Source organism: Aquarana catesbeiana, linkage group LG07 (assembly GCF_042186555.1).
Source record: "Aquarana catesbeiana isolate 2022-GZ linkage group LG07, ASM4218655v1, whole genome shotgun sequence".
Classification (NCBI taxonomy): Eukaryota; Metazoa; Chordata; class Amphibia; order Anura; family Ranidae; genus Aquarana; species Aquarana catesbeiana.
The window spans coordinates 323,465,534-323,485,492 of NC_133330.1; positions in this window are offsets into that span (position 1 = coordinate 323,465,534).

Consider the following 19,959-nt stretch of genomic DNA (forward strand, 5'->3'; position numbering starts at 1 on the left):
ACAGTATAGTACGGTATTGAACAGTATATTACTGTACAGTTTAGTGCAGTATAGTACAGTATGGTACAGTATAGTACGGTATAGTACAGTATAGTACGGCATGGTACAGTATAGTACAGTACAGTATAGTACAGTATAGTATGGCATGGTACAGTATAGTACAGTACAGTATGGTACAGCATGGTACAGTTTAGTACAGTATATTACAGTATAGTACGGTATGGTACAGTTTAGTACAGTATGGTACAGCATAGTACAGTACAGTATAGTACAGTATAGTATGGTACAGTATAGTACAGTATAGTACAGTATAGTATGGTACAGTATAGTATGGTACAGTATAGTATGGTACAGTATAGTACAGTATAGTATGGTACAGTATAGTACAGTATAGTACAGTATAGTATGGTACAGTATAGTACAGTACAGTATAGTACAGTATAGTATGGTACAGTATAGTACAGTACAGTATAGTACAGTATAGTATGGTACAGTATAGTACAGTACAGTACAGTATAGTATGGTACAGTATAGTACAGTATAGTATACCACGTGTGAACAAGGCCAAATTTGACAGCCATGCACGGCCCTGAACGGACACTGTGTTGGGGGTCATGCACCCACACGGATGTCAAATTGGGAGCAGCGGCTGTGTCCATGCAGCTGCTGCATCCCAACAGGTAAGTGCGCCATAATGTTCATATGAAGGAATAAAACCTTGAGAGGTAAGTGTTTCATAATGTCCATATGGAGGGATGGAACCCTGACAGGTAAGTATGCCATGTTGTCCATATGGTGCCCCAAATGAGTTCCCCCCACCTCATGCAGAATTGATTTCATCCTGGTAGGCTCCTCGCACACGGAACGCCTATCCCCTCCCCCGTGCGTCCAATCTTGACATTTTGATGCAGCGTCCAGGGTATGGTTGCCACCTCATCCCTTTAAACCCGAACACATATTAATTACACAGGTTTTGTGGTTGATTAAAGTGGTAATTAAACTCACTTGGTGCCTTATCTGCATTTAATTAGCCTCAGAACCTGTGTAATTCAAAGGTGTTCGGGTTTAAAGGGATGAGGTGGCAACTCTAGTCCAGGGACCAGAAATCCCTCATTCCGGGGCTTTCACCCCTAAATGCACAGAACCCTGGAGGAGCCCTCAGGACAACGTCCAGCATATACAGGCTGCAGGCTGCGGGTTCTGTGCCTCCCAGACGCAATAAAACGCCAGGATTGGACGCACGGCGGGCGTGTAGCGCTATGATGGCATATCACACAAGATGATAATGGTTGCACCGTCCCGTAACACGCCTGACGATAAGGAAGTCAGAGAAAAGTCAGAACTCCCCATCTGCAGGCTTGTTTACCTCAGAAAGTTCTGACAACACAGAATCAGCATGAGAGCCAGGCGACCAGCATTTCCTTCCCACGGCCCAGCAATATGTTTAGTGGGTGTGTGTGCTTTATATGAGCAGGGACAGTTCTGCAGCCTGGGACTGTCCTGATATCAGGGACTGTTTGTTGTCACTCTGCAGGACTTGGCTGCTTATTGCCTGTCACATTATGCAACCTGTACCCCGCCACTGCTGTGTGAGCGCCCTACGGACATGCCGGGACAAGTGTCCGCCATTTTATTAATAACTGGGCCAATCTGAGCTCATTTCCATCCAATTCACACTTTGACCTTTGAAGCGTCCCGCACTGAGGAGAACAAGCGCGGGCAAATCACGGCCGGTGACGTCAGCCCACCAGGGGGGGCGGACCCCTTAGCCAGGCTGTTGCCATGGTGAGCCGGCTGACTGGAAGCCGCGTGGATCCCCAGGCTGGGAATGCAGGATGCCGGTCACGTGCCTCCGGTCAGCAGTCAATCACAGTGCCGAGCCTTCCCGAACCACGTGACCGCGCGGGAATCCCCCGAGTTGCTGCAGAACTGCTTCCCTGACAGCTGTGGAATAGATTTATCATTTGCTTTAATTAATAAATAATCCATTAAAATAAAAATAAATTGAATAAATACATTATTGATTGAATAAAATATAAATCAATAAAAATAATAAATAAAAAGAATTTAAATACATTGAATAAATATATTATTGATTAAATAAAATATAAATAAATAAAAATAATTTAAATAAATTGAATCATTTATCAATTAAATAAAATATTAATCAGTAAAAATAATAAATAAAATGAATTTAAATCAACTGAATAAATAAATTATCAATTAAATAAAATATAAATCAATAAAAGTTATTTAAATCAGTTGAATGATAGATTTATCATTTGCTTTAATAAATAAATAATTTGTTAAATAAAGTATCCATAAATAAAAATAAATTGAATAAATACATTATTGATTAAATAAAACATAAATCGATAAAAGTAATTTAAATGAATATATTATTGATTAAATAAAACATAAATCGATAAAAATAATTAAAATACATTGAGTAAATATATTATTGATTAAATAAAATATACATCAATAAAAATAATACATAAAAATAAATTAAATAAATTGAATTATTTTAATGATTAAATAAAATATAAATCAATAAAAATCATTTTAAAAAATTTAAATAAATTGAATAAATACATTATCGATTAAATAAAATATAAATCAATATAAATAAAAAATAATTGAAATAAATTGAATAAATAAATTATTGCTTAAATAAAATATAAATCAATACAAATCATAAATTAAATACATTTGAATAAATTGAATGAATAAATTATCGATTAAATAAAATATGAATAAATAAAAATAATAAATAAAAATAAATTGAATAAATACATTATCGATTAAATAAAACATAAATCAATATAAAGAAAAATAATTTAAATAAATTGAATACATAATTTATTGATTAAATAAAATTTACATCAATAAAAATAATAAATTAAATACATTTAAATAAATTGAATAAATAAATGATCAATTCAATAAAATATAAATCAATACAAATAATAAATAAAAATAATTGAAATAAATTGAATAAATAAATTATCGATTAAATAAAATATAAATCAATAAAATAAATAAATAAAAATAATTTAAATAAATTTAATAAATAAATTATTGATTAAATAAAGTATAAATAAATCAATCAATCAATAAAAATAATAAAGAAAAATAATTTAAATGCATTAAATAAATAAATAATTGGTTAAATAAAATATAAATAAATCAATAAAAATAATAAATAAAAAGAATTTAAACAAAGGTAATAAATAGATTATTGATTAAATAAAATATAAATAAATCGCTGCAGTGTCAGCGATTCTGCCAGTCACGGGCACTTCTATTTTCACCCAGTCTTCCTTCCAGGATCAGTCTCTTCGGCAAACTTGGCAAATTAAAAACAATGGATTTTAGCTTGTCGTTTTGCAATGCAGCCCAATGCAGGAGGTGTGAGTGGGTGTGAGTGGGCCCTGAATGGACTTTGTGGCCCTGAATGGACTTTTGCCCCCCCCCCCCCAAAATAATGTAAGAAGGCTCCTCTCTACTGTCCACCTTTGTAAGGGGGGACTTCTCTCCTGGCCACCACTGTAAGGAGGCCCTTCTCTACTGGAATAATGTAAGAAGGCTCTTCTCTACTGTCCATCTTTGTAAGGGGGGCGTTCTCTCCTGGCCACCAATGCAAGGAGGCCCTTCTCTACTGGAATAAAGTAAGAAGGCTCTTCTCTACTGTCCACCTTTGTAAGGGGGACCTTCTCTCCTAGCCACTAATGTAAGGAGGCCCTTCTCTACTGGAATAATGTAAGAAGGCTCTTCTCTACTGTCCATCTTTGTAAGGGGGGCTTTCTCTCCTGGCCACCAATGTAAGGAGGCCCTTCTCTACTGGAATAATGTAAGAAGGCTCTTCTCTACTGTCAATCTTTGTAAGGGGGACCTTCTCTCCTGGCCACCAATGTAAGGAGGCCCTTCTCTACTGGAATAATGTAAGAAGGCTCTTCTCTACTGTCCACCTTTGTAAGGGGGACCTTCTCGCCTGGCCAACAATGTAACGAGGCCCTTCTTTACTGGAATAATGTAAGAAGGCTCTTCTCTACTGTCCACCTTTGTAAGGGGGACCTTCTCTCCTGGATTCCCTTCTCTACTGGAATAATGTAAGAAGGCTCTTCTCTACTGTCCACCTTTGTAAGGGGGACCTTCTCTCCTGGATTCCCTTCTCTACTGGAATAATGTAAGAAGACTCTTCTCTACTGTCCACCTTTGTAATGGGGGACCTTCTCTCCTGGCCACCGATGTATGGAGGCCCTTCTCTACTGGAATAATGTAAAAAGGCTCTTCTCTACTGTCCACCTTTGTAAGGGGGACCTTCTCTCCTGGATTCCCTTCTCTACTGGAATAATGTAAGAAGGCTCTTCTCTACTGTCCACCTTTGTAAGGGGGGCCTTCTCTCCTGGCCACCGGTTAAAAAGGCTTTTCTCTACTGTCCACCTTTGTAAGGGGGACCTTCTCTCCTGGCCACCAATGTAAGGAGGCCCTTCTCTACTGGAATAGGTTAAAAAGGCTTTTCTCTACTGTCCACCTTTGTAAGGGGGACCTTCTCTCCTGGCCACCAATGTAAGGAGGCCCTTCTCTACTGGAATAAAGTAAGAAGGCTCTTTTCTACTGTCCACCTTTGTAAGGGGGACCTTCTCTCCTAGCCACTAATGTAAGGAGGCCCTTCTCTACTGGAATAATGTAAGAAGGCTCTTCTCTACTGTCCATCTTTGTAAGGGGGGCTTTCTCTCCTGGCCACCAATGTAAGGAGGCCCTTCTCTACTGGAATAATGTAAGAAGGCTCTTCTCTACTGTCAATCTTTGTAAGGGGGACCTTCTCTCCTGGCCACCAATGTAAGGAGGCCCTTCTCTACTGGGATAATGTAAGAAGGCTCTTCTCTACTGTCCACCTTTGTAAGGGGGACCTTCTCTCCTGGCCAACATTGTAACGAGGCCCTTCTTTACTGGAATAATGTAAGAAGGCTCTTCTCTACTGTCCACCTTTGTAAGGGGGACCTTCTCTCCTGGATTCCCTTCTCTACTGGAATAATGTAAGAAGGCTCTTCTCTACTATCCACCTTTGTAAGGGGGACCTTCTCTCCTGGATTCCCTTCTCTACTGGAATAATGTAAGAAGGCTCTTCTCTACTGTCCACCTTTGTAAGGGGGACCTTCTCTCCTGGATTCCCTTCTCTACTGGAATAATGTAAGAAGACTCTTCTCTACTGTCCACCTTTGTAATGGGGGACCTTCTCTCCTGGCCACCGATGTATGGAGGCCCTTCTCTACTGGAATAATGTAAAAAGGCTCTTCTCTACTGTCCACCTTTGTAAGGGGGACCTTCTCTCCTGGATTCCCTTCTCTACTGGAATAATGTAAGAAGGCTCTTCTCTACTGTCCACCTTTGTAAGGGGGGCCTTCTCTCCTGGCCACCGGTTAAAAAGGCTTTTCTCTACTGTCCACCTTTGTAAGGGGGACCTTCTCTCCTGGCCACCAATGTAAGGAGGCCCTTCTCTACTGGAATAGGTTAAAAAGGCTTTTCTCTACTGTCCACCTTTGTAAGGGGGACCTTCTCTCCTGGCCACCAATGTAAGGAGGCCCTTCTCTACTGGAATAAAGTAAGAAGGCTCTTTTCTACTGTCCACCTTTGTAAGGGGGACCTTCTCTCCTAGCCACTAATGTAAGGAGGCCCTTCTCTACTGGAATAATGTAAGAAGGCTCTTCTCTACTGTCCATCTTTGTAAGGGGGGCTTTCTCTCCTGGCCACCAATGTAAGGAGGCCCTTCTCTACTGGAATAATGTAAGAAGGCTCTTCTCTACTGTCAATCTTTGTAAGGGGGACCTTCTCTCCTGGCCACCAATGTAAGGAGGCCCTTCTCTACTGGGATAATGTAAGAAGGCTCTTCTCTACTGTCCACCTTTGTAAGGGGGACCTTCTCTCCTGGCCAACATTGTAACGAGGCCCTTCTTTACTGGAATAATGTAAGAAGGCTCTTCTCTACTGTCCACCTTTGTAAGGGGGACCTTCTCTCCTGGATTCCCTTCTCTACTGGAATAATGTAAGAAGGCTCTTCTCTACTATCCACCTTTGTAAGGGGGACCTTCTCTCCTGGATTCCCTTCTCTACTGGAATAATGTAAGAAGGCTCTTCTCTACTGTCCACCTTTGTAAGGGGGGCCTTCTCTCCTGGCCACCGGTTAAAAAGGCTTTTCTCTACTGTCCACCTTTGTAAGGGGGACCTTCTCTCCTGGCCACCAATGTAAGGAGGCCCTTCTCTACTGGAATAGGTTAAAAAGGCTTTTCTCTACTGTCCACCTTTGTAAGGGGGACCTTCTCTCCTGGCCACCAATGTAAGGAGGCCCTTCTCTACTGGAATAAAGTAAAAAGGCTCTTTTCTACTGTCCACCTTTGTAAGGGGGACCTTCTCTCCTAGCCACTAATGTAAGGAGGCCCTTCTCTACTGGAATAATGTAAGAAGGCTCTTCTCTACTGTCCATCTTTGTAAGGGGGGCTTTCTCTCCTGGCCACCAATGTAAGGAGGCCCTTCTCTACTGGAATAATGTAAGAAGGCTCTTCTCTACTGTCAATCTTTGTAAGGGGGACCTTCTCTCCTGGCCACCAATGTAAGGAGGCCCTTCTCTACTGGGATAATGTAAGAAGGCTCTTCTCTACTGTCCACCTTTGTAAGGGGGACCTTCTCTCCTGGCCAACATTGTAACGAGGCCCTTCTTTACTGGAATAATGTAAGAAGGCTCTTCTCTACTGTCCACCTTTGTAAGGGGGACCTTCTCTCCTGGATTCCCTTCTCTACTGGAATAATGTAAGAAGGCTCTTCTCTACTATCCACCTTTGTAAGGGGGACCTTCTCTCCTGGATTCCCTTCTCTACTGGAATAATGTAAGAAGGCTCTTCTCTACTGTCCACCTTTGTAATGGGGGACCTTCTCTCCTGGCCACCGATGTATGGAGGCCCTTCTCTACTGGAATAATGTAAAAAGGCTCTTCTCTACTGTCCACCTTTGTAAGGGGGACCTTCTCTCCTGGATTCCCTTCTCTACTGGAATAATGTAAGAAGGCTCTTCTCTACTGTCCACCTTTGTAAGGGGGGCCTTCTCTCCTGGCCACCGATGTATGGAGGCCCTTTTCTACTGGAATAATGTAAGAAGGCTCTTCTCTACTGTCCACCTTTGTAAGAGGGACCTTTTCTCCTGGCCGCCAATGTAAGGAGGCCCTTCTCTACTGGAATAATGTAAAAAGGCTCTTCTCTACTGTCCACCTTTGTAAGGGGGACCTTCTCTCCTGGCCACCAATGTAAGGAGGCCCTTCTCTACTGGAATAATGTAAGAAGGCTCTTCTCTACTGTCCACCTTTGAAAGGGGGACCTTTTCTCCTGGCCACCAATGTAAGGAGGCCCTTCTCTACTGGAATAATGTAAGAAGGCTCGTCTCTACTGTCCACCTTTGTAAGGGGGATCTTCTCTCCTGGCCACCAATGTAAGGAGGCCCTTCTCTACTGGTATAGGTTAAAAAGGCTTTTCTCTACTGTCCACCTTTGTAAGGGGGACCTTCTCTCCTGGCCACCAATGTAAGGAGGCCCTTCTCTACTGGAATAATGTAAGAAGGCTCTTCTCTACTGTCCACCTTTGTAAGGGGGACCTTCTCTCCTGGCCACCAATGTAAGGAGGCCCTTCTCTACTGGAATAGTGTAAAAAGGCTTTTCTCTACTGTCCACCTTTGAAAGGGGGACCTTCTCTCCTGGATTCCCTTCTCTGCTGGAATAATGTAAGAAGGCTCTTCTCTACTGTCCACCTTTGTAAGGGGGGCCTTCTCTCCTGGCCACCGATGTATGGAGGCCCTTCTCTACTGGAATAATGTAAGAAGGCTCTTCTCTACTGTCCACCTTTGTAAGAGGGACCTTTTCTCCTGGCCGCCAATGTAAGGAGGCCCTTCTCTACTGGAATAATGTAAAAAGGCTCTTCTCTACTGTCCACCTTTGTAAGGGGGACCTTCTCTCCTGGCCTCCAATGTAAGGAGGCCCTTCTCTACTGGAATAATGTAAGAAGGCTCTTCTCTACTGTCCACCTTTGAAAGGGGGACCTTTTCTCCTGGCCACCAATGTAAGGAGGCCGTTGTCTACTGGAATAATGTAAGAAGGCTCGTCTCTACTGTCCACCTTTGTAAGGGGGACCTTCTCTCCTGGCCACCAATGTAAGGAGGCCCTTCTCTACTGGAATAGTGTAAAAAGGCTTTTCTCTACTGTCCACCTTTGTAAGGGGGACCTTCTCTCCTGGCCACCAATGTAAGGAGGCCCTTCTCTACTGGAATAGTGTAAAAAGGCTTTTCTCTACTGTCCACCTTTGAAAGGGGGACCTTCTCTCCTGGTCCTTTCCTACTGGTCACCAATATAAGAGGGCCTTTCACTTATACCTATGCTAGGAGGCATACTTATCAATGACCACCAATGGAAGAAGGCCTGGCAGTGTTTGTGGCCATTGTTATTAGTTTCATTCCAATTTCCTGCTTATTACTGAAAATTATTTTGCTGTATAAAAAAAAAGTATGAAAAAATGACCTGCCATGGGTGCCAGGTACTCTAGGTAAACAAGCGATACTCAAAGGAGCTAAAAATGATCTCTAGGGTTCCTCTGTGATAGAAGCATTAAGAAAATCTGCCAAAGACCATTTCACATTGGCCGACACCTCCATGAGCAGGAACGCTCTGTTCTGCAAAATGGGGAGGGGGGAGCTGTGCAGGCGCAAGCATACTTCGGGGTAAACATTTTCCAGTTGTGTGGCAAAACCCACCCTGGTGATTGATCGTTTCCCACAATCATATACAGATATAAATACATTCCCAGACCTGGCCGTTTACAGGAGAACATCACCATATGTTTAGGTGACACAACCATACCTCCTGTTTATATCTGCAGAACTTAGGTCAGGCAAACACCTGCTGTGCACATTTTTCAAAATATGCAATCTTTATGTGTATAGACTTTAAAGGCATACATCCAGGGCTGAGCATATGACATAAAAAAGGGTTTCTCAGACTTCAACCCTTCAGTTGCTTTGTGTAGTCCAGATGTTGTTTGTACAGGAAACTAGGAAGTAAAAAACATGTTTTCTGATTAATATATGCTCAGAAATGTTGTCTTTTCAGACTGAAACTTTATCACAAGATCATTCCAAAGAACTCAAACAATGGAATTCCGAGACTTTCATTTCCTTGCTATGGTAAGCAAACCCTTGTGTTGTGATTGTCTTATATAGTTGCTTGGATGGGTGCTGGCAGTGCAACATGACATCACACACAAATGTGTCACCCAGTATGACAAATACAGTTTGTATGCATGAAAGATGTGATGAGAACAAGTCCAGAGAGCGGCAATAAAAAAAAATAAAGGTGAAAGCTCCCAGGAATAAAATATATCCTGAGAGATGCAGGAACTTAAAGGAGATCTCTGGTCACAGCATACACTTTCATTTTATAACAGCATTGTATTAGCAATGCAAACAATGGTTATATTTGACAATCCAATATAGGATAGATTACTTAAAAAAATATATTTCTTACCAGAACTCCCCTGCATACTTTGCAGCTTCTCCTCTGCTGTTTACTTTCAATTCTTAAAGACCACATATCCCATGGTAACGTGCTGCCAGTGATCCAGAGGGATGTGATTCTATAGCCCTCAGAGATAGCAGAAAACGATGTAACTGATAACAGTCAATACAGGAAAGCAAAGGAAGGTATTACAAGATTTGTCAGCAACATAGAAGTGTCTCTCAATTAAACACACAGTATCTTACAAAAGTGAGTACACCCCTTCACATTTTTGTAAATATTTTATTCTATCTTTTCATGTGACAACACTGAAGAAATGACACTTTGCTACAATGTAAAGTAGTGAGTGTACAGATTGTATAACAGTGTAAATTTGCTGTCCCCTCAAAATAACTCAACACACAGCCATTAATGTCTAAGCCGCTGGCAACAAAAGTGAGTACACCCCTAAGTGAAAAATGTCCAAATTGGGCCCAAAGTGTCAATATTTTGTGTAGTCACCATTATTTTCCAGCACTGCCTTAACCCTCTTGGAGTCCTCTTCCACTCCTCCATGATGACATCACGGAGCTGGTGGATGTTAAAGACCTTGCGCTCCTCCACCTTCCATTGGAGGATGTCCCACAGATGCTCAATAGGGTTTAGGTCTGTAGACTTGCTTGGCCAGTCCATCACCTTTACCCTCAGCTTCTTTAGTAAGGCAGTGGTCGTCTTGGAGGTGTGTTTGGGGTCAATATCATGTTGGAATACTGCCCGGTGGCCCAGTCTCTGAAGGGTGGGGATCATGCTCTGCTTCAGTATATCACAGTACATGTTGGCATTCATGGTTCCCTCAATGAACTGTAGCTCCCCAGTGCCGGCAGCACTCATGCAGCCCCAGACCATGACACTTCCACCACCATGCTTGACTGTAGGCAAGACACATTTGTCTTTGTACTCCTCACCTGGTTGCCGCCACACACGCTTGGCACCATCTGAACCAAATAAGCTTATCTTGGTCTCATCAGACCACAGGACATGGTTCCAGTAATCCATGTCTTTCGTCTACTTGTCTTCAGTAAACTGATTGCGGGCCTTCTTGTGCATCATCTTTAGAAGAGGCTTCCTTCTGGGACAACAGCCATGCAGACCAATTTGATGCAGTGTGCAGCGTATGGTCTGATTGTCACTGACACCGATCGTCACCGACACCGATCGTCACCGACACGTCATCCGTACGGGTCAACCTCCGCGGATCGGCACACCGATCCGTGGAGCGCTCTGCAGCCTCGGCCATAGGAAAGGCCTAGGCTCCGGAATGGCGGCCATCTTGGTACACCCGCCGGCGGCCGCTGTCTCGTCAGGAAGCCATCTCGCTGTCTCGTCGCCGCCATCTTGCTACACCCCACACTCCTGCACAGTACTGTAATGAGAGAGTGAGAAGGGGGCAAGCAGACATCTTGATACACCCACCGGAGTTTTAGATTTAACAGCTATTTTCAACACAAAACGGAGCTTATATGCATACATACAGTATTTGTAGATCGGACGGACTGTTTAGATGTTAAATTTTAAAAGCAACAGCAAACCTGCTGACCTTTATGTGAAAATCAGAGGTGTTCTGTCACATTAGCAACCATGTAAGGTCAGCAGGTTTGCTGCTGCTTTTAAAATTTAACATCTAAACAGTCCGTCCGATCTACAAGTACTGTGTTTATGCATATAAGCTCAGTTTTGTGTTGAAAATAGCTGTTAAATCCGAGGATCGATCTGATCCGTGAGTTTTTTGATCCGTTGCACCCCTACTGACCACCCCCACCCCTTCAACCTCTGCAGCAAAGCTGGCAGCACTCATACATCTATTTCCCAAAGACGACCTCTGGATATGACGCTGAGCATGTGCACTCAACTTATTTGGTCAACCATGGCGAGGCCTGTTCTGAGTGGAACCTGTCCTGTTAAACCGCTGTATGGTCTTGGCCATCGTGCTGCAGCTCAGTTTCAGGGTCTTGGCAATCTTCTTATAGCCTAGGCCATCTTTATGCAGAGCAACAATTCTTTTTTTCAGATCCTCAGAGAGTTCTTTGCCATGAGGTGCCATGTTGAACTTCCAGTGACCAGTATGAGAGAGTGAGAGCGATAACAACAAATTTAACACACCTGCTCCCCATTCACACCTGAGACCTTGTAACACTAACGAGTCACATGACACCGGGGAGGGAAAATGGCTAATTGGGCCCAATTTGAACATTTTCACTTAGGGGTGTACTCACTTTTGTTGCCAGCGGTTTAGACATTAATGGCTGTGTGTTGAGTTATTTTGAGGGGACAGCGAATTTACACTGTTATACAAGCTGTACACTCACTACTTTACATTGTAGCAAAGTGTCATTTCTTCAGTGTTGTCACATGAAAAGATATAATAAAATGTTTACAAAAATGTGAGGGGTGGAGACAAGACCAGTCACCCTGCACAAGGAGAGAGCAGTGAGCGGTGGGAGGGTCCAGCAGGCCCCACCCACTACAGGCTGCCTGCAGAAAACTACAGGAGGGGGCGGAGACAAGACCAGTCACCCTGCACAAGAAGAGAGAACAACAGTGAGCGGTCTTTATTACAGGAAGCTTCTGCACAGAGGGAAAGTCTCACACTGGATTACTGCACAGATCTGGAAGAAATACATGACAATGACATGTGAACTTGATTATATTGTCATTGATTGTTGAAAATATTATCATGTATTGTTTATGTGTATACTTTCATAGTTAGACTACTCACCTCCATCATCCAAGAGCACAAGGTTCAAAAGAAGCATTTAAAGCGAAACGCGTGAACCTCTCTTCTCTTGGTTAATCCTCTGGGGGCTCAAGCAAGAATTTAGTAGTACATATTGTTATGTTGGACCTCCAGTACACAGGGGAGCTTAAAGAATGTGCAGTCGTTTTTTAAATATGTGTTATAATAAACTTTGTATAAACTTTTTTACATTGATGGTATCGTCTGTCCCATCTGTACCTGTAAATTTCGATCACAAAATTTTGGCCTTAGCCATCTGGAAGAAATACACAAAGCACACCGGGGTTCAAGAAGAATACACATGGCTATTGACAATATTTGTTGATTCCGGAGTTCAGCTTTAATAGATTACCAGTTGTTCCATTGTCTCTATTTTTCCCAGTAATTGGTTACAATGTAATTGTTTTAGTATAACAATTCATGCTCCGCCTCACTTTTTTATCAGCACGCCTTCTAGTCTGGGTGGAACTGTTTCATCTAGTATAGCAAAGAAGGGGGTCAAGGTCACAGCTCTTTGGGTGATTTCACTTTCCATAGGAAACCGCACCGCACAACAGAGCCGACCGACTGGCACATGATGGGATAAAAATCCCAAATCTATGGAGTGGAAAATAAACACTGATTATTGCTTTTACACCTCAGAGGGCAAGTCAGGTGATGGATGGTTTGGGGTTATGGAGGGATCAGTAATATTCCATTCACTGTAAAATATTATACTTCAATATACAGTAGATATTTTTTTTTTTATATTATAATATTAAATAAATATATTATATTATATTATATTATATATTATATTATATTATATTATATTATATTATATTATATTATAGTAAATATTATACTCTTATCATCTTCTCCTGCCCCAAGTGTTTATAAATGAACTTCCGTGCATTAAAGCTGAGCTCCAGACAAACAGCTAAATACACAGGTGAAATACATATATAGTAGCTTTTTTACTTTTCAAAAAGTTTGTAGTTCTGCCCAATCTGTTCTGAAATTTACACAGCTCTTCCACAAAGCACAGGCATTGGCAAGGCGGGAGACCTGATTTTTCTCTGCTGCAGTTCAGGTCTTGTCCCTCCCCCATCCTCAAAGGGTCAAAAGGAATATTAGGGTTTATATATATTTTTTCATTATACACTCTAAAGCTCCCTTGTCTTGAGCTTTCTTCAAAGCTTTAGGCCTGCTTTATGATGATCCAGACACGGCAGAGACCATTAGGGGTGCTGCCCCCCCATCCATGCGTCTGGCCCCCTAAACTACATTCGGGGCGCCAGATGCATGGATTTCAATAGGGGGGGGGGGGGGGTTGAAGCACGTGATTAGAGCCAGAGTCTCCAATAGGCTTCAAAAAAGAGTGGGCTCGGGATGCAAGCACTGCACTGAATATTCGCTATTTTCACAATGAATCTGGCAGGGAGGAGATTCAGACCCGTTTCCCAATTGGCCAAAACGACAAAGCGATCCTATTGGACCATGATGAAGAAGAGGGAGGAGACGTGGAGGCCGGCGGAGGAGAGGCAGGGCACAAAGCCATCGCCCAGAGGGAAGCACTGCCTGGGGTAAGTGCGGCGCTCATCGACCGACCTGGGGGGACCTGCCCCCTTCGAAATATACCACCAGCCGCAACTGGCAGAGACTCACCTCAGGGCCATCTGGGAGGGCAACAGTACTCTTCCGAATTCCAAAGTTGGGCATGAGGTGGAAGGACGCAGCCCTTCGTAGCCAATTCAGACTGGGTCTTTTGAACAACATAAAAGGCTCTATTATTCATTACTCCACTTCTGCCTCCTTAAAAAAATCATAACCCTTGCCATTCGCATTGACTTTCACCTTACCCCCAATGCCCTTGCCTACCACCTAATCACACCCAGGGGTTGCTGCTGCCTGAACCTATGCAAACTGGAGCTACTTATTTGTCCTCCAAGGAAGGATTCAGACAACATGCTCCAGGATTCAAACTTCACTATAGAGCCAGGGGACATCATGTGGCCAACTGTCCCGACAAGCAGGAAAAACCAGGGTCTAGAGGAAACTAGGACTGTCCCTATCGTCTGAGTAAAGTCCCATAAAAAATAAATTTTTTTGTCCCAGCCGCAATTTCTTTCAGTCTACTCAGTATAACTTGTCTTCCTTCTTCGATTCTAGCGGTGCCAGTAACTTTTTGGTTCTAGCCTTGTCTCGGCTCCTTCAAATCACACTTCTCCCAGTGGAGATTCCATTCTCCTTAGTTGCCAATGTCACATTGATCTTACACCAAGTACTCCCCATTGTCTCCTGGGTCACTCCAATGGTCTTGTGACCAGCTTACCTTTTGATCCTGGACTTCTAGTGGTTTCAACGTCACAATTGTTGAACTAACTGGTAACTTGGTAAAAGCCTATTGTGGTCTGTGTCATGCTTCAAAACTTGCATGCAGCAGCACACTTTTGTCACTATTATGGGTTACCAATAATCTCCCCCATGACTGATTTATCTCCTCACAGGTTCTACAAGTGTCCCATTTATCTCATACCAGGTACTATTCCACCAAGGTTGTGTCTTCCTTCTACCATCTTCTTCCCCTGCAGATGCAAGATTCTTCTATGTTCAGAAATAAGATAGCACCTTATATCACTTTATCAATTACAGAGGACTCAACAAGATAACTATTCCAATAAAATACCCCTTACCATTGTTGACAGAATTGTTTACCTCCGTTCAAGTGGCTCCAGCCTTCCCCAAGTTGGACCTGAGGGGGAGTCTACAGCCTTTTTCAAATGTCAGGACCCAGGTCTGAACTTGCAATCTCTGCTGTGTCTGGTGGTGTGTCTTTTCTTGCGGAGCTGCCTGGGATGCTGGACAGCTCCCTGGACAATTGCTTCAATGATCTAGCCTTGTAACTTGTTTCTCTTGCTCCTCCCAGGAACTTCCTACTTTAGCCATGCCTTTGCAGTTCCTGTTTGCCAAATTACTATTCTCTTTCCAGACAAAATATCGCTTATGTCACTCCTGCTGCTGTCCACTCGTTACTGATCTTTGGCTTGTTCCTCAACTATGCTTCTGCTTGATCTTAACCTATGACCACTCGTTACCAACCTTTGGCTTGTGTACTGACTGCGCTTCTGCTTGATCCCTACCTGATATATCTGCTACTAAACCCTGGCTTGCTCATCCTCCTCGTGGAGTGATCCTGAGGATGCCACCTGATACTAACATGCAGCAAAACCCATCTCCATTAGGAGCACTGGTAAACACCAGTTAGTGCTTAGACGCCGCACCTCAGGTGAGCCTGTGTCATCCATCAGGATGACCTGCTGCTGCACTTATCCAGCTGGTCAGTGGAAGCCTCTCTACTGCTATAGCTACTGGTCTCCAAGCCTGACCACTGACTGTGACATCATATTTGCCCAGGTGATGAGTGGAGAATGACTTTTATTACTTGTTATGGCCATTAGAAGTATTTAATAATGCCCATTGGCCCCAGAAATTCTCCCGTGATGTTTCGAATTTGTCATCAATATCTTTCAGCAATATTGGGAAAATCCATAGTAACTTAACTGCACAGCATCCCCATTTTATCCTTCTCTTCTGTGATTGGACAGTGGGCAGAAGAATGAAAGGACTGCCTTTTCCAATCAAATTCATAACCTATAGTATCTGTGCTATGATTGGTGCACAGGACAGAGGAGCGGGCATAGTCTGCACTTTTGACAAGTGTCTGTCACGGGCACAGCCGCAGATATTAACCCTAGTAGCACCAGAAGACCACCGCTGCCGCATCCAGGGGCGGAGGACTGAGGATTTCTATTGTAGATAGCAGCTACTAGCACATGGGACACACTTCATTGCTGGAAAGTAGAGTCCTTGGTGCTGTTTAAAAAAACAGAACACTAAACTTCAGCGTTGAACGCATTTGTCCTGCCCAAAAAACATTTTTTGCTAAACTCTTCAAATGGGTTTTTATTTAAATTTACATCTCCTTTCTTGGATAGCTAATTTTGAACACTGGGATCTCCATAGATCCCGACAAGGCACAATGTAGTCCTCCTTTGGGCTCTATCTCTAGATCTAAAAACGGTACAGAGCTTTTTAGGATTTGCCAACTTCTACAGAAAGTTCTTTAAGAATTTTTCTATGATTATTGCGCTCATCACAGCCTTAACTTCAAACGGGTGTCTGTACTACTAATTGGCCCCAGAAGCTCCAACTGTCAACTTTTGAGAGTCTAAGAAAAGCCATCATTTTAGCTCCAGTACTCACTCACCTGGACCTCCAACCCTTCTGTTTTCCTGAGAAGTTGATGCCTCAAATGTTGAGGCTGGAGCCACACTCTCACATTTGCCAATCATAAACCAGCTGTTTATGTAGAGGCACCTGTGTGCCTCTAAGAAATGTTCCATTGTGAAGAGGAATTATGGTATTGGTAACAGAGAACTTCCGGTTGTCAGGTGGGCCCTAAAAGAGTGGTGCCATTGGCTTGAAGATATCTGGCACGCCTTTATTGCATACAAGTACGTTAGAATAGCCAAACTTTTTAACAGGTAGGCATATTGGTCTCTTACCTACTTTAATGCAGGGCCGTCTTTAATATTGATTGGACCCTGGGAAAAAATTTTCTTGGCCCCCACCTCCATGCAGTTTCGCTCTCCGCCTGCACTGAGACATACAATAAATAGCAGCTAGATTCAAAAATGTGTTTACTGCATCAGATCAGGCAGTGATTTCGATTGGTTGCCAGAGGTTACAGTGTATCATAACCACTCACTGACTGGTTGCTAGAGGTTACAGCACACATTACGGCTCATTGATTAGCTGCTAGAGGTTACAGCACATGATTTCTGCTTGTTGATTGGTTGCTAGAAATTACTGTACATCAATACTGCTTACTGATTGGTTGCTAGAGGTTACAGTACATCATCTCCTCCCTGCCTGCACACCATGGACTGGGGAGGTGAGGGGACCCAAAAATACAGAAAACTCCTAGGGATCCTGGGACTCCTGGGATCAGTGGCAGTACTGGAGGGAGGATGTGAAGTGATCAATGGGAATGCTGATTTTTTTTTACTGACTACAAATATAAAGAGGAGTTTCAACACTGGCCACCAATGTAATAGGGATTTACACTGACCACCAACGTACTGTATGTCACAGTACATGTTGGTATTCATGGTTCCCTCAATGAACTGTAGTTCCCCAGTGCTGGCAGAACTCATTCAGCCCCAGACCATGACACTCCCACCACCATGCTTGACTGTAGACAAGACACACTTGTCTTTGGACTCCTCATCTGGTTGCCGCCACACACGCTTGTCACCATCTGAACCAAATAAGTTTATCTTGGTCTCATCAGACCACAGGACATGGTTCCAGTAATCCATGTCCTTAGCCTGCTTGCCTTCAGCAAACTGTTTGCGGGCTTTCTTGTGCATCATCTTTAGAAGAGGCTTCCTTTTGGAAGGACAGCCATGCAGCCCAATTTGATGCAGTGTACGGCGTATGGTCTGAGCACTGACAGGCTGACCCCCCACCCCTTCAACCTCTGCAGCAATGCTGGCAGCACTCATACATCTATTTCCCAAAGACAACCTCTGGATATGACGCTGAGCATGTGCACTCAACTTCTTTGGTCGACCATGGCGAGGCCTGTTCTGAGTGGAACCTGTCCTGTTAAACCTTTGTATGGTCTTGGCCATTGTGTTGCAGCTCAGATCCTGCAGCAGAGAAGGCTTTTGTTACCTTAATGCATAGAATGCATTAAAGTTGTTGTTAAGGCATGGAAACAACTTGGCAACAATCCCCTCTGCTATGTTTAATAATGTCCCCAGTGCATTTATTTAAAAAAAAATACTGCTGTGTACCTGATTTCATAGCGCGGATTAACGGCCGCCTCTCTCCTCTCTCGAGCTGACAGGTCCAGCGGGAGGAGCTGGGAAACCCCCGCTGACGTCAGCCAGGAGGAGGAGAGGAGGAGAGAGGCGGCTGATCATGGGAGCACCGATCGGTGCTATGAAGTCAGGTACACAGCAGTATTTAAAAATTAAAAAAATGCATTGGGGACATTGTTTAATACAGCAGAGGGGATTTTTGCAAGGTTGTGTTATTATGATAGCAACAGGAGGGGAAAAACGGGGACGTGGGCAGAGCTGACAGGCGGGGGGGAGGGGGGGAGAGGACGGGGAACAGAGGACAGAGGAGAGCTGTGGATGATGGAGGCATGTAAACTGACCACAGTGTCAGGGCTCAGCAGCCATGATATACCGTGGTCAGTTTACAAGGGGGAGGGCAGAAACCGGCAGGATCAGACAGGTATTTTAGGTGTTACAAAGGGCCAAATTACACAGCACTGTGCTGTATAACATGCTTTAAGGGAACAGGATCCAATTTTTTTAATTTTTTTTTTTTTTATGTTAACAAACACTTTAAGGTACAAAAAACCTTAAAGCGGAGTTCCACCCAAAAATGGAACTTCCGCTTTAAGGGAAGGTGACCCCCTGACATGCCACATTTAGCATGTCATTTTTTTTTGGTGGTGGGGGGCCGAAAATCCTCTTTTTAGAGGGATCCAGCTCCCACTTCCCCACGGCGCACCGCAGGACCGGAAGGGAGATCACCTCTCACCTCTCCCTCCTCCTTCTCTGCAATCATTTTGGACATGTCACAGATGATTGCCCGGTCAGTCACGGCGCGCCGCGCAGCTCGCGCATGCGCAGTGGGTGCCCGCTGTAAGGCCACAGCTGGGCGCCCACAGTTACAATGCCGGCGCCGCAGAGAGGAGGGGGAGACGAGCGGGGCTTCGTTCCCCCCCCCCGCAGCGCTGGACCCTGAGACAGGTAAGTGTCCGATTATTAAAAGTCAGCAGCTGCAGTATTTGTAGCTGCTGACTTTATATATATATATATATTTTTTTTAAGCGGCACTCCGCTTCAAGGCTTTAGAACCACTTTAAATGTTGCTTTTCCTATTGACGCCAATGCATTTTTCCAAAATCCGGCAATCTTTGGAGAATAAAAACTCTCCATTCCGCTAATCCCCTTTCCATGTGTTTGAGCCAATTTAATAGTAAACTTAAGAAAATCGCAATTCAGCACAAACGAAGTCCCGGGAAAACACTCTGTATTGCCTTTTCCCATATTCAGAGATTGTAGTTTATGGCACTGTTCGCCTCCGCTCATCGTGTCTCATGACTGCACAGTACAAAGATTATGCCCCGTATTTGTCTAATAAATGATGAAACAGGTGGAGTGCGGATCCCGGGCTCCATCTAACATTCCGATTCCGATCATATTCTGCATCGTCCCTTCTAACATCCAGTAGAGTAAAGGTCAGACTGACTTCATAATGAGTCACTTTCACGACTCAATTAGGAAATCTGTGAAATAACTCGCTGGAAATAACAGCAGCTGATAGGTGAGCAATGCTGGTGAGGACATCATCTGTATCAACATAGAAAGATGGTTTGCTGTAAGTATTATATCATCGGCGAGCAGCCTGCGTGGGGGAGGGGGGGTTATGGGGCTGCGTGTTGACATGTGACATGTGGCGTTCTGTGCAGCTGGCCGCGTGGAAAATAATTATCCCCAGAGAGGAAGTGAGTATGGGTTTGTGATTGCTGGACAGCGTCATCTGCACACAGAGATAAGTACCGACC